Raw genomic sequence first — 14,287 nt, forward strand, 5'->3', positions numbered from 1 at the left:
ATGCAGGGGACACAGGTTTGATCCCTGGCCTGGGAAGATCCCACATGCCGCGGAGCAACTAAACCCATGCGCCACAACTACTGAGCCCGTGCACCACAACTACTGAAACCTGTGCACCCTAGAGCTTGTGTACCACAACTACTAAGCCTGCGTGCCAAGAGCCCGTGCTCCACAATAGAGGAAGCCACCACAATGAGAAGCCCATGCACTGCAACGAAGAGTAGCCCTCCTCACTCGCCGCAACTAGAGAAAGCCTGTGTGCAGCAACAAAGACCCAACACAGCCTAGATAAATAAATTAATTAATTAAGTGGTCGCCCTAAACTTAAATGTCAATTACATTAAATGTAAATAGTATAAACATTAAAGAAATTATCAGAATGGATTTGGAAAATCATGACCCAATTACTTGGTAACTACAAGAAACACACTTCAAATATAATTATATAGGTAGGTTAAAAGTTTTTTTTTTTTTTTTTGCGGTACGCGGGCCTCTCACTGTTGTGGCCTCTCCCGTTGCGGAGCACAGGCTCCGGACGCACAGGCTCAGCGGCCATGGCTCACGGGCCCAGCCGCTCCGCGGCATGTGGGATCTTCCCGGACCGGGGCACGAACCCGCGTCCCCTGCATCGGCAGGCGGACTCTCAACCACTGCGCCACCAGGGAAGCCCTAAAAGTTTTTTTTAAAAGAGGAAAAAGATAGATATAACATGAAACCATTAATCAAAATAAAGCTGGAGTGGTTATATTATCAAAGTAGACTTCAGAGTAAAGAAAATTAACAGTAACAAAGAGCAACCTTTATATACTAATAAAATGTAAATTCTCCAAGAAGGCACAATAATTCTGAATGTGTATGCATCTAACAAGAGAGATTCAAAATACATGAAGCAAAAACTGACAGATCTGAAAGGAGAAATAGACAAACCTACAATTACATTTGGAAATCCCAGCATTCCTCTCTCAGTAAACAACAGTGAACAATCAGCAATGATACAGAAGAGTTAAACAATACCATCAGCCTACTGAATCTAACTGACATTTAAAGACATTTATCCAACAACAGCAGAATATACATTCTTCTCAATTTTACATGAAACATTTGCCAAGACACACCATATCCTGGGTCATGAAAGAAATCTTAAGAAATTTAAAAGAAATCAAGAATATTCTCTGCCCATAACAAATAGAAATTAATAACAGAAATTACCAAGAAAATCTCCAAATACCTGGAAACTGCCTAAACCAACAATCTATGATTCAAAGAGGAAGATTCAAGGGAAATTAGAAAATATTTTGAACTGAACAAAAATAAATATAAAATTTCAAAAATTTGTGGAATACAGTTAAAGCAGTATTTACAGGGAAACTTAAATAGTATTTATATTACAAAAGGAAAGTCTCAAACCAATAATCTAATGCCCTCCTAATTAAATCTTTGCAAACATCTTTATCTCCTTAGATTTTACAGGTATATATATATTAAATTTTTTTTTGGTATATATTGCTTAAATGCCCTCAGAAAGGTCTTTAAATTTTGACTCAAAACTTACCTTCGCTGAAAAACTTTCTCTAATTAGCCTTTTCCCACTGTTCCACCTGTGTAACTATTTGGTCTCATTAAATTACTGTTATATTTATTGGACCATATAAGCAATTACTGCTTTAATAAGACATTAAGCCACTAGGCTATCTGCTTACAAAGCACATGATATCTTAGAGGAAATCTAAGTGAGGGGATAATAAACCTATGGGCTATGAAATGGGTAGCAAAATTGGCATAAAAAGATGAGTTATTAGGATTAATTTTAACACCCCATTTCCATGAATAGAGCATATTCTAATCATTTTTAGATTTTCCTATTGTTCTAGTTTGTGTGCCCCATAAAAGGCAGTGGCTGCAGGTACAGTTTGCATTGTCTGTATTATCTTCGGAATTAGTAAAAAAAAAAAAGTTCAAACTCTGAAAAATTGTGTCAAATTATCCATATCTTCAAACTCCATATATGCCCTCTCTAGATTTCTATCGTGCCTCATTTATAAAGCATGAAATTGAAGGCTAACTGCTGTCCTGTGACAGAAAAGTGTAATAATAATTCAGAAACACTGCCTATTGTGTTTTATTCCACTTGTGAAATGAAATCACATACATTAAAATAAGAATAAAGTCTCAAACTGTGCATTTTCAGCATCTGACATCACTCACAAACAATTAGCTAGTACTAATTCGGTCCAATATTGTGAATGTTTCATTAATAAAAATTAATTAGCTCTGTTAGTTATGAATGTCACAGGAAAACCCAGCCTCGGGTGCTCTGATTGTTACTGTTATTTGTTTTCAGGAATCACTTGCTGAGAATTGCTTCCCCTAGTTTTATTTCTATGCCTCAATTATACAACCTTAAAACATGGCAGCCCCTTGTATTATACATTTCCTGCAAATATTAAGCAAATATGCTAAAGCAGAGCATATTTTACATAACCACATATGTCAGACTAAATTTGAGCCAAGAAAGAGAATGAATGTACTCACATCTGAATTATATTTGGCAAATACAGAGATATCATAAGCTCCTGGTTTAAATGCCTACATGCTATTTCCATGGCAACTACATAAACATTTTCCTCACAACACAAAGCTATCTTCATTCTTATATCCCATTATTTATTTTTTCACTCTCAGGGGAAAGCCTAATTTATTCCCTAGGAAAAATCAATCAATGGTTTCTTAATCAGTGGCATTTGAAGAGTAGGTGGCACAGTTCTTTTTATGGAAATGCAATTTCCACCAACGCTCTTGTTACGTGACAGAAGACTAGAAGAGAATAAAAGTAGTACTTGCTTTAAGGAAAGTGTGTGTATAAGTTGCAATGAACAGTTCTTCAAAGAGAGATGAGAATGTGCATTAGAAACCCGCAAAAGGTTGGCCAAAGTGATCACGTGCAACTCCAACTTCTCTTTTGTATGTGAGTGGAGTATCATGGAAACTCCTTTATGGAAAAAAAAAGTGATATTTCATTCCTACAGAGTTTTGGCAGTCTTTAAAAAAATTCCTTTGCTGCTTTCCTTGTGTGATAGAGATTATATATAGAATGGTCAGCAACTAGAGGCAAGAGAAAGACTACCTACTTAAAAGCAGATCAAATGACAGTTAAAAGGAAAGGTAAAGGGAAACCACATCAGGTTCCTTCACTTTGTCTACTCTTTGAGCCTGAGGTAACTATCACAGATTCAAACAGCACCAGATGGAAGAGATCCCTTATTGCATTTTAGCTATCAAATGAACAACAATTTCTCAAAGTGCTCTAAGGGACAGTGGATCAACTAACATTCTTCAGTGTACTCAGAGCTCAGTGGGCTAGCAAGGGAAGCCCATTCAGGATGAGTGTAGATATTAGCCAGTCCCTTCCTCTGAGCTTCCCTGGCACCACTATGATAGCACTTATCACTGTTTTGTTATTGTTTATATATGATTCCCTCAAGGGACCTTTATAATACCCCTCCAATCTAACACAGTGCTCTGTGAATGGTAGGGTGCTTAATAAGCTAGTGGATTAAATGCATATTCAGCTATAATGTATACACATTTCCTACAATACACAATGCTCCTCATTCAAAAGATTAAACTGTTTTACAATAATTCCCTCTACCATTTTGATGTTTCAATTCTCATGGCAGTTTTATTACTTCCTCTATTTCTACAAGGCAAATTTCTTACAATCTCCTCTCTTTCATTTATCTCCAAGGTCTATGTCCAGTTATGAGGCAAGGGCTTTTTGTTTCTTTTTGGTTTAGCTTCTAATGTTCCAGTACCATTTGTTGGAAAAACTAATCTTTCTTCACTGGGCTGCTTCTGCACCTTTGTCAAAAATCAATTGATCATATATATACATATCTAAACAAAGCATCTGCATCTGGTTTCCTTTTAAATATTCCCCATATGAAACTTACCTGTGCTTTAGCACTAGTTATACAATGGCCCATTATATATCATCAGAGAGTTCTAAAGCACCAGAATGTTTCATGTTTTCCTTCCTATGTATGTCAAACCAACAGAAGGAAACAAAAGCTGGGCCTGACTCCAAGAAGAATGAGTTTCTTAGGGATCAAGTGTTTCCTTTCATTTCTACAATTTGGTATTTTTAGATAAGCTTTCCTGTGACCATGTGCCAGAATTGTTAAACATCAAAATGTACAAGCCAGAATGATAATACTAACTTTTTCCCTCCATTATTCTGTTGCTACTGCATGGGGACAACTACTTCAGAATTCAAATACCAGTGAGGTTAGGAATAACTGGCTTGTTTATTACAAGCATTTGTGCAGATTTCTAGTTTTCACTGTTATAGAATGTGGTGGGTGAATCTCCCTTCTAGTAACAGAAACAAGGGGACTCTTTGCATTTATTATGCTCCTCAATCGCCACATATGTTTAGTGGTATTCCAGCTGATTGTCGTTAACTTAAAACATTTACTGCTAATTACAGTTGGCACAATAAATCAAAGGGTAAAAATGTGTTCTCAACACCCACAGTAATCCTCTCCTTCACAATAAAATTTCTATCTCTTCCCCCATCATCCCCCATGCCAGGACCAGGCCCTTGGTGAAAGGACTTCTAAGCTCTTTTCGAAGACCAGATAAACATCCTCTTCCTGGGTCATCCTGTCATGGCGTTTTCAGAGGCTAACTCTTCCCACACATCACGACTGACTTCTTACTACCTAGCATTGTTGTCTTGCCAGCAATACATGTGTGAAGGGAGACTTTATGCCACATGGTATAGTCATTTCTTGGTCATTTGACTCTACTAGAGAGTATTCCTGCTACAACAATCTCAGTAGTAAAGAATTAAAAGAGCTAATGTGAGAGATGTAAGCTCACAGAAATAACTGTTTTCCCAACAAAAGCCTTAAAAATACATTTGAAAACCTACAGAATGAAAGAATTACATTCTTTCAAAACAGTGCAGAATTAACAAGAAGACGGTGGCACTTTAGGTACCAAGAAGAAAACACAAGAGGACAAAGTCACAACACAGCAGCAAATCTGCACTATTGACTAGAGTATGTTGCCTACTCATCTATGCTATGTTTTATTTTGAGCTCATATGAAAAAATACAGTTAAATAAATATCACACATCAATGAAAGATGCAGAACGTACATCTAGTATATCATCATTTATCCTTCATATTGTTTATGAGTACTTACATAAGAATATATATTCACCAACCTCATAGAGCATTTTCTCTGGAGAAGGAGGCTAGGAATGAAATTGGAGAGAGATACAAAGAGGATTTCAATCGTTCCTAAATTGTTTTGTTTATTTTAGCAAAAATGACAAAATGTTAGCATTAATTAATTCTTGGTGGTAAGATAACAGATGTTTGTTATATGATTCTGAATTCATGGAATTTCATAATAAAAAATTTTTAAGAGAAATAGAAATAACACCTAATTACATTTTAGCCTGGAAGTAAAGCAGATTTATAAACACAGAAAACATGAGGAAGAACCTTCTTTCTTGGAATAGAGTTATAGCTGACCAAAATACATTTTGAATTACATAAGTCTGAAAGAATACTTAAAACGGTACTGTAATTTCTAAGTAATATTGGGCAAGTAGATTTGCCTCCAAGAGCTTCCATTTAATTTTATGTAAAGCAAGGATGTTGAAGTAAAATATCTTGGATAACCTCTTCAACTTTAAAAGTCTGTAACTCTTTTTCCCCAAGAGGAGGTAAGTATACCTCTGCACATGTTATTCCTTTTGCCTAGAATAGGAATACTCTTTTCCTCTAGCTTGTTCCCTGGCAGTAAAATCCTATTTATCCGGTAACACTCAGTACATAGGATACCTTCGTGCTTTGGGAAGCCTTCCCTCACCCTTCCTAAGGAGGAAAAAGCACCGTCACAGCTCTGTTCTCATACTCCCATTAAGCACTTGATACACTATCTTTCCATTTATGTGTTGCCTGTTCTGTTAGATGGTGAGCCACTGATGACGGGACCTGCACTCTACCCTTCTTTGTATCCCCTGAACCTTCCACACTATTGCAAATATTGTTTTCCCCAAGTAAATGATGAATGAATGAATGAGTCAGTATGTAAAATGGCATGAAGTTCACTCCATCATTCAGGTCAGTTGATCGTGCCACTAGAAGGTAGGGGTGTAACCCAGACGATCACTTAATATTCTTTCCAAAAGAATCCATAGGATCATTTCGAATTTTATGCTCTTAGTTTAGAAAGCAAGGATGACATAACTTTTCTTCTTCTCCTTTTGCTTTTCCTCATACTACACAGCTTTTTACAAAGAACATGAAACACTCTTCTTACTTAAGCAAAATATCAGAAACTTAAGATACACTAAACCTTGAACTGAAAAACTGTTACAAAGAAGTGAAACATTTTATCATATATATTTGGATAATATGCAGTTGGCTGCAACAGTTCATTCAACCCTTGTTCTCAAATGGGGCTGGCTACAGTTCCTAAGGTGGAAGAGGGATAGTGTGATAACATGGAAGGGAGAGAGAACTTGGTGGAAAATAGCCAGTAATCCCTCCCAGGAACCCAAGGAAGCAGGAGGGTAGATCTCAGCACCCCTAGTTCTTTCTTGGATCAATCTCCCCAGATTTGGCTCCTGAAATAGTTGTTAACTGGGAGATTCTTGGAATCAATGGGAGTGTCCTGGGAGTCTGCCAACCAGCCACAAGACCTAGAAATGCCCTTGACAATATTTAAGCCAAAGCAGACAACTGCCACCAGATGCGATGGGGGGAATTTGGAGCTCAAAGCTGCACCCTCAGAACTTCTAACCAGGTACTAGTGTAGCTCACCCTAGTCATTTCATTAATTCAGAAGTAACATGACCTTGCATTTTACAGGACTGAATATTCTGGACCATACTTATTAATTATAATAGGGTTATTTTTTTAAACTTTTTATTTTGAAATTGAAGATTCACAGGAAGTTGCAAAGATAGTACTGAGAAGCCTCATTTACCCTTAAACAAGTTTGCCCCAATAGTCACATCTTGTGTAAATACAATACAATATCAAAACCAGGAAATTGACATGGGTACAATGTATGTGTATTCACTCTCACTTTATGACACATGTAGATTACTCTAGCTATCACCACAATCAAGACAGACTATCCCTTCACTGCAAAGATACCCCTTGGTGCTATCTCTTTAAAGTCACACCCATCCACCTACCCCTCAACCTTCCCAAACCCCTGGCAACAACTGTCTTGTTCTCCATCATCATAATTTTGTCATTTTGAGAATGTCATATAAATGGAATAATACATTATGTGACTTTTTGAGACTGGCTTTTTTCATTCAGCATAATGTTCTTGAGATCCATCCAAGCTGTGGTGTATATCAGTAGATCATTCCTTTTTATTACTGATATATTCCATGGTATGGATATACCACAGTTTGTTTAACCGTTTACCTATTGTAGAACATGTTGGTTGGTACAATCTGTGGCTAGTACAAATAAAGCTGGTATGAAAAACAATGCACATGTTTTTGTGTGGATATAAGTTTCCATTTTACTGGGTTTAATGCCCAAGAGTGGGATTGCTGCATCATATGGTAAGTGTACATTTAATTTTTAAAGAAACTATCAAATTATTTTCCAGTGTCTGTACCATTTTATATTCTACCAGCAATATATGAAAGATCTAGTTTCTCTGCATCCTCACCAGCATTTGGTATTGCTACTATTTTTTATTTTAGCTATTCTAACAAGTGTATAGTGATAACTCATCATGGCATTAATTTTCATTTCCCTTAAAGCAAGTGATGTTGAACATCTTTTTAATATGCCTATCTGCCAATGCTATTAAGAATATATCCTCTTTGGTGAAATATTTCATGCCTTTTGCCCATTTTTTAAATGACTGTTTTAACTGTTGAGTTTTGAGAGTACTTTATGTATTCTACATATGACTGTTTTGTCTTCTCATCCTTTTAACTGGGTCTTCTACAGAGTAAAAGTTTTAAATTTTGATCAAGTCCAACTTACCCATTTTTCCTTCTTTTATAGATTGTGCTTTGCTGTACTATCTAACTACTCTTCACTAAGCCCCAGATCCTAAAGATTTTCTCCCATATAAAACTTCTAAAAAGTTTTATAGTTTTACATTTAAATCTATGATCCACTTTGAGTTAATTTTTGTATAAGGTGTGAGACTTAGGCTGAGGTTCTTTTTTTCCACCCCCATGAATATTCAATTGTTCTGCACTATTTGATGAAAAGACAATCCATTCTCCATTGAATTGCCTTTACACTTTTGTTAAAAAAAAAAAATCAGCTGGCTATACTTGTGTGGGGTTATCTATTCTGTTACTGATTTATGTGCCTATCCTACTGCCAATACCAGTCTTGAGTATTGTGGCTATATAAATTTTGCAATCAGGTGGAGTGGTTCCTTCCATTTTTTTCTTCTTTTTCAAAATCGTTTTAGCTGTTCTAATTTGCCTTTCCATATAAATTTCAAAATCTTGCCAGGATTTTAGGAATTGAGTTAAGCCTATATATCAAATTAGGGAGAACTGATATCTTTAATATGTTGAGTCTTGATGATAAATTTTACCATCTTAAACTTTGATAATAGGTTAATGTACTTAGTTTTCTACCATTTGGACAAGAAGTACCTATTTGAAAAGGACTGTATATATTTAACAGAAAATTTATGCCACTACTATATTTAAAATAGATAACCAACAAGGACCTACTGTATAGCCATAGCACAGGAAACACTGATCAATATTCTGTAATAACCTAAATGGGAAAAGAATTTGAAAAAGAATAGATACGTGTATATGCGTAACTGAATCAGTTTATTGTACACCTGAAACTAACACAACATTGTTAATCAACTGTGCTCCAATATAAAATAAAAATTAAAAAAAAGACAAACTGGTTTCCAGATTCATTACTATTTTAGTTTTTAGTAACAGTATCAGTTACTGAGACTGAAAAACAAGGAAGAATTTTCTTGGGATAAAGAGAAAGGCAAATAATACTTCAAGGGAGGACAGCTGAGTAAAGAGGTCAGTTTTGCATTTTTTCCTCACCCATGTCTCCTATCTTTCTCTGTCTTCTGTTATCTCAGATAAAATTCGGGTCTAATGATATCATCTTCAAGTAATTTAACCTTTACTTAGTAGATTAAGTTGTCTTTTCCATTAAATAATAACTAACACTTTAAGAACATAATCAAAACAATGATAAATTATTGACAAAATAAAACTGATGTTGCAAAAGAAAAATACTGTGTATCTAAAGGGAACATAATTTTACAAAGCTGAAATGAGAATGCTGCTAATAAGACCTTTCGCTTAAAAAAAAAAAAGACCTCTCCTTATCTGCCACTAGGTAAATAAAAACTTCACAAGTTGAAGTTTTGAAATATTGAATGTTTGTAAACTAGAATAAACTCCTAGTTAAGAGCTCAGGTCATGGAGTCAGATAGGCCTGGCTCTACCTTGAACTAGCAACTTGATGTAGGGCAATTTACATAACTTCTTTGAGAATGTGTTTCCTCGTATGTAAGATGGATATATTTAATAATAGGACCTATGTCAAATAGAGTGGTGAAGCTTCAGATAATGTATATTAAGCACTAATTCGAATGCTTGGCATATGGTAATCACTCAATACACATTAATTACTATTATTTTTAATTCCTTTTTGTCTGGGCAAATTACATTTAGGCTTCCCTCCATAAGGACAGTTGTCCTAAATGGAGCCTATCAAGCTTTATGAATTTTAAGATTCCTGATAGATACATTGTTTAGAGTGGTCTTACTGTCTGCAAGTATACACTTCCCTTACTCCCAAGAACCATAATTTTAAGCTAATGAACTGAACTTAGATAAAACTGGGTGTTTGGTTCAACTTTAACATAGCTAGAACCCATCTTTTGAATTTCAGCCTCTTCAAAGTGGCCATGATAGTTTGCACAGTTAGAAATATGAATTTCTAATTGTACAAATTAGAAATTCTGTCAGTTGCACAATCAGAAGTCTGATTCCATTCCTTCATCAAAAGCCATAGTAGATTTGGGATTCTGGAGGCACCCAGCTTAGATGGGGCCAGAAAAATTAAATAATATGTAATTCAGGTGGTCTCATGTAGGTGAATTACATGACCTCTGAACTGGACTTGATGGGAGAATCAAGGCAATTCTTTTGTTTTATTTTGTAGAGAGGTCAAGTTCTAATTTAATCTGTTCCTTGTTAATATTATGAGACTAAAAACAAATTTGGTAGTTAAAAAAAGTGGAAATTAATGATTAAAAAAATCCACTGCCTATGGATTTCAATGATCCTATCCATGGTTACCAAAAATCACTGAGAGATGAATTTAAATAGAATTAAGAGTTTGATAAGGAGTGGTAAAAGTATCATGATAAAAATTTTGATAATGTTGTTTGTTTTTGGTTCATTAATGAACCTGTGGTTATATGAGATTACAGAATCAAATATAATCAAACGGGTAAAGAAAACTCAGATCATTAATGGAGAAGACAGAGACGTTTGGTGACTTTCTTTTTTTCTTTTCTTTTTTTTTTTGGCCACACCACGTGGCTTGTGGGATCTTAGTTCCCTGATCAGGGATCGAACCCAGGCCCAGGGCAGTGAAAGCGCAGAGTTCTAACCACTGGACTGCCAGGGAATTCCCCAGGGACTTTCTGCATATTATCTTGCTTGTATGAGTGAACATTCAGCACTTAAATTTCTGCTGTGTTTCAAAAGTTACTTTCTCCAACTTTAATTTTTTAATGGTTCAGGACTAGAAAGAATTTGCTGGGCATTTTTAAAAGGCCACATGCTGGTACATGGTTGGTAGTGAAAAGAACATGGAAAGTTCTAATTATGCCATAAGTAGAAGTTTAACCAATAACTGGATAATTTTTTTAAAAAAATCAAGGTATTTTCTATCCAGGTTAATGTTAACACATTAACAGGGAAGAGTGACTAGAACATTCATTCCTTACATACTACTTATCCTGGGTTACACTTGCCAATTTAAATCATTTTCTTGAAATAATAGGTCCTGCATTCCTTAGAATCATTAGGACTAGTAATGGATACTGTATTTGACTGATTTTTCACATGCCCTGATTTCACAGCAAGGACCCAGTTGTACTCAATTACACCCACTCACTACCAAGACACACTGACTCAAGCAAACAAATGATTATATCTCAAAATCAAATTAAGAGACTTCCAATGAATAAAAGTTCTAATTCTTCACTAGGATGTGATTAAAAAATTGTAAACATTTGAGTCTTTACAAAACACGTACTGAAACAATTTTGGCCTAAGATCAAGGAGATTTAAGAAGACTGACAAAGAATCTTTAAGTCTTTCTATAATTGCTTTCCACTCTACTTAAAATGTAACAGTCACTGAAATTTCATAATAAGAAATAATTTTATAATCTTTTCGAATTTCTCTCTCCTTTTCTATTTTGGATCCTTGTGTCTTTTTTTTTTTTAATGACATAAAGACTTAAAACCTTGTATCTTTTATAAACTTAAATTCCTAAGAAACAGGGGCAGAGGATAAAATAAAGATTAAATTAAAATAAGATGTCAGATATGAAAGGAAAAAGATCAAGAGACCAGCTGTCACATAAGGAAACTAAAAAATAATATGAAAACAAAACTAAAAACCATTTGCATGTGTGATAGGATACCACCATTTACGTTGCCTGGGTTATTTCTATGAAAGGAAAAAATATCTGGTAAAGGACGGACCTATAAGTATACTAGTATTATGCCATATTCTTACTCAAATAAGCTTACCTGTTTCTGTGTTAAGAAGTTCATAACCTGGGAAAAAAGCAACATTCTTTTGGCTAATATCAGGGGTCAAGCATTAAGAGGCAAAATAAAATCCTGACTATGCTAAATAAGTTACAAAATTATCCGCTCTATCTACACTTTGGTATTTGTAAGGTAAATATTTAAACTTAAAAATAAATCCTTTCAAGTCATCTAAAGTTCTTGGTGGAAATGTAACATGATATGATAAATCTGGTTACCATTTAAATTTGAAGTACTTCATCCATTTTGGTGACAAAGGCGGTTTTAGCAGCTATCATTACATTCATTTAAATTTCAAAGTGCTTTGGGTCCTTCCAAGATGAACGTCCTTTCTTCCTTGCCTCTCATTCCTTAACTTATTTTCTGAAGATAGCAATGTTTACTGCAAGAGAACAACAAAAAATAGAGCTAAACTGGAGAAGTAAACTAGTTTTAAATATATTGGACATTTTCTTTCCTTTAGGATATTCTTAATTTCACACTCACTCAACCGTTAAAATTAGACTTGTTCATTTAAGAAGTAACTTCCTTACTTAGGAAGAGACATGGATAGAATCCTACACACTCAAGAACTATCCATGCCATACCTAAGAACCAAGTAACTTATAGGAATCAAACTAGCTAGCACTGATGCACTTGAGGCTTTCTAAGACTTCATCTGATTGTTCTTGTATATTTCATTTTTTGGCTAGAAATATAAAAATAAGAAACATTAAACTCTATTTCACCTTTATAAAAATCCAATTCTAACAGTCACAATTTCCAACTTTGATATAGCCTCTGTTAAATATGAAAGTAGACATCTCCAATTGCAAAAGTTTCTCTAGCCACTTTGTAGTTTTACTTTAGGCTTAAGTATAAAATATATTTATAATTTGGTATACAAAACATCAATTTGCAGAGACATGGATGGATCTAGAGACTGTCGTACAGAGTGAAGTAAGTCAGAAAGAGAAAAGCAAATATCGAATATTAACACATATATGTGGAATCTAGAAAAATGGTAGAGATGAACCTATTTGCAAAGCAGAAATAGAGACATAGATGTAGAGAACAAACATACGGGCACCAAGGAAGGAAGGGGGGGTGGGATGTTGGGAGACTGGGATTGAGATATATACACTACTATGTATAAAATAGATAACTAATGAGAACCTACTATATAGCACAGGGAACTCTACTTAATGCTCTGTGGTGACCTAAATGGAAAGGAAATCCAAAAAGGAGGGGATATATGTATAGTTATAGCTGATTCACTTTGCTGTACAGCAGAAACTAACACAACACAGTAAAGCAACTATACTCCAATAAAAAAAGTTTAAATTAATAACTTCCTATTTCTGACTCTTGAGCACCAATTACATGCATGTTTAATTGGCCCAACCCCTAATTTATTTTCTCTATAACACCAAATACAAGGAAAATAATTGGAAAAGTTAAGAAGAAAGAAAAAGATAATGTGATCACTTTTTTTTTAACTTTTTAATATGGGAATTTTCAAATACATATACAAAAGTAAAGAGAATGATGAACCCACATACCCATCACCCAACTTTAACAGTTATCAACATTTTGCCATTCATCTTCATCTGTCCCTCACCTCAATTCATTCTCTCTCCTGGAATTATTTTTGTTGTTGTTGTTAGTTTCTGCTTTATAACAAAGTGAATCAGCTATACATATACATACGTTCCCATAACTCCTCCCTCTTGCGCCTCCCTCCCACCCTCCCTATCCCACCCCTCTAGGTGGTTACAAAGCACGGAGCTGATCTCCCTGTGCTATGCAGCTGCTGCCCACTAGCTATCTATTTTCATTTGGTAGCGTATATGTGTCCATGCCACTCTCTCACTTCGTCCCAGTTTACCCTTGTCCCTCCCTGTGTCCTCAAGTCCATTCTCTACATCTGGGTCTTTATTCCTGTCCTGTCCCGAAATTCTTCAGAACCACTTTTTTTTTTTTTTTAGATTCTATATATATGTGTTAGCATACAGTATTTGTTTTTCTCTTTCTGACTTACTTCACTCTCTATCACAGACTCTAGGCCTATCCACCTCACTACAAATAACAATTTTGATTATTTTTATGGCTGAGTAATATTCCATTGTATATATGTGCCACATCTTCTTTATCCATTCATCTGTCAATGGACACTTAGGTTGCTTCCATGTCCTGGCTATTGTTAAATAGAGCTGCAATGAACATTGTGGTACATGACTCTTTGAATTACGGTCTTCAATGTGATCACTTTTAAATGATTCATGACTGTGCTTACATACTGTAGAACTGAACCTCTCAATAAATTTTAAGAAACAAAAAAGCATTTTAAAAAGGACGTTTTTGTTTGTGCAACATCAAACAATATCTAACTCTGACACAGCTGGGTTATTCATGATGAAAACAATACCCAATGTTCTTACAGTGCTTAAATCCACC

The 14,287-nt window shown here is 35.1% G+C and overlaps 1 protein-coding gene across 4 annotated transcripts in view; it reads right to left on the bottom strand.

Annotated features, from left to right (window-relative positions):
- Window positions 1-14,287, bottom strand: part of PEAK1 (pseudopodium enriched atypical kinase 1) — a 295,173-nt gene that overhangs the window by 133,900 nt on the left and 146,986 nt on the right. For 3 of the 4 annotated variants that reach the window (XM_060005562.1, XM_060005560.1, XM_060005561.1), the window contains one exon: window positions 12,070-12,233. The exons of the other annotated variant lie outside the window; for it this stretch is intronic. The gene's annotated coding sequence lies outside the window, so the exon portion shown is untranslated. The remainder of the gene's footprint in view (window positions 1-12,069; window positions 12,234-14,287) is intronic. 4 annotated transcript variants of the gene reach the window in all.

The sequence above is a fragment of the Delphinus delphis genome, chromosome 2 (assembly GCF_949987515.2).
Source record: "Delphinus delphis chromosome 2, mDelDel1.2, whole genome shotgun sequence".
Classification (NCBI taxonomy): domain Eukaryota; kingdom Metazoa; phylum Chordata; class Mammalia; order Artiodactyla; family Delphinidae; genus Delphinus; species Delphinus delphis.